The sequence below is a fragment of the Apium graveolens genome, chromosome 5 (genome assembly GCF_009905375.1).
Source record: "Apium graveolens cultivar Ventura chromosome 5, ASM990537v1, whole genome shotgun sequence".
In the NCBI taxonomy this organism is placed as follows: domain Eukaryota; kingdom Viridiplantae; phylum Streptophyta; class Magnoliopsida; order Apiales; family Apiaceae; genus Apium; species Apium graveolens.
The window spans coordinates 240,953,459-240,955,465 of record NC_133651.1 but is presented as its reverse complement, the minus strand read 5'-3'; positions in this window follow the sequence as shown (position 1 = coordinate 240,955,465).

Sequence of the window (2,007 nt, the reverse complement as noted above, 5' to 3'; positions counted from 1 at the left end):
TGGTTTAAAGCAGGCTTCTCGAAAGATGGAACATTCGTTTTGATGAGACAATCAAAGAGTTTGATTTTATCAAAAAACGAAGATGAACCATGCGTCTACAAAAGGGTTAGTGGGAGCGCGGTAACATTTCTTGTATTGTATTGAATTAGAGTTGACACACATAACAACATAGCAGACCCACTCACAAAGCTACTTTATGAAAGTCACTTTGATCGTCATAAAGACAAGATGGGTATTAGATACCAGAGTGATTGGCTTTAGTACAAGTGGGAGATTGAAAGGAATATGTCCTAAGTCCAATCATGTATTAGGATTTAGGAATAACTTTTATGTAATCTGTTTTGATTTCATTGATATTAATAAAGACTTGTTTTGCTTTTATTACGGGCTTTATCTATTTATGTGTTTAAATAAGATATACCATAGTTTAGAGTAAAGCTTTTTATGGATTATGATGAGATCATAATAGTGAGACCTAAAAAGATGATAACTCTAAACTTAAATAGTTCCTGGTCGTAGGATTACTAACTGGTAATTAATAATCCGCAAAGATCGGTACATACTATGCTTGCTTCATTATGAAGGATGTCTGTTCTCATAGACATTTGTGTGATGACACTATAGCTAGTATGTAGGTGCTTATTATAGAATAAGTTCATTGAACATGACTCGCCCAGCTGAACAACTGATGGAGTTCACTCACGTGTCAGCAGTTGTTCGCTTAGTGATAGTTGTACAAGTATCCTTAGACTTGAGGTCATCATAGTCATCTTGTGTACACTGAACTATGCTTTGGTTTAGTTCTTAGTCTCTAGGGACAATTATTAGGGCTCTTCTGGGTATAGGAATTTGTACACGAAGATAGTGTATGATCAATAAAGGATCTACCCCTTCCAGTGAAGGAAGCGAATGTTCAAGGCTGATCCACTTATGCTAGTTCAGGAATCTCTGGCCAGAGTGAATGAAATTAGAAAGGAGTTTCTAATTTGCATAGAACTACGCATAGTAAATGGTAAGCAAGTGATTGAATTAGATAGGCTTGACACGAGATCCATGCCTTGTATTTAATCGGGACATTGTAGGGTAGAAGGAGTTTATTGTACGGTAACTATTCACTGAATAGGTTCTTGGTATTCTAAGTAGTGAATTCATATTATCCGGATAGTCGCGATATGCTGAGAAGTATCCCTCACGATGTAGAATAAATGTGATTAATTAATTAATCATATTTAATAAATTAGAGAATTTATATAAATAATGATAAAATAGTTTTATTATTATTTATTTCTACTACCAGCTTAATATTGAACCTACAGGGTCACACCATAAAAAGAGAATGATTTAATGGTGGAGGAATTAATTAATAATGGCTAATAATTAATTATTTGTGAAATAAATAATTAATTGGCAAATTTAATAATTGATTAAATGAGATTTAATTGATTATAAATTAATTAAGAAAAGTTCTTAATATTATTAATTAAAGGATTTAATTTTTGGAAATTAAATCAAGAGAGAGAATTATTTCTAAAGTGTTTAGAAAAAGGATTAATGATTAAAAGGTGTTTTAATTATTAATGAGAATAATAAATGGGATAATAATAATAATATTTATGGGAAAATTTCAGCTGAAAATTTTGCCTATAAATACACTATTATAGACCCTATTTTATTCTAACCCACACAAAACCCAAAAAGTTTGGAAAACCCAATTCTCTCCACCTCCTTCCTCCTCCTTAACATCGTTTTCTTGGTGAATACCGGTGGAGTGCTTCACACTTGAGGAGCAACTGCTAAGGATCTCTGATCGTTGTCTCCGAATTATTTTTAAAGGTTAGATTCGATCCCTCGAATTTTTATTCATGATATGTATGCTTTTATTTGGATTTTATATGTGTAAAAGTGTTTTGCCATGCCCCCGCTGCGTTTAAAATCCAACAGTCTTTCAGACAAACGAAAACAATCAGACACATGAAGACCTGCGCTCACAGAATCAGTACTATTTAG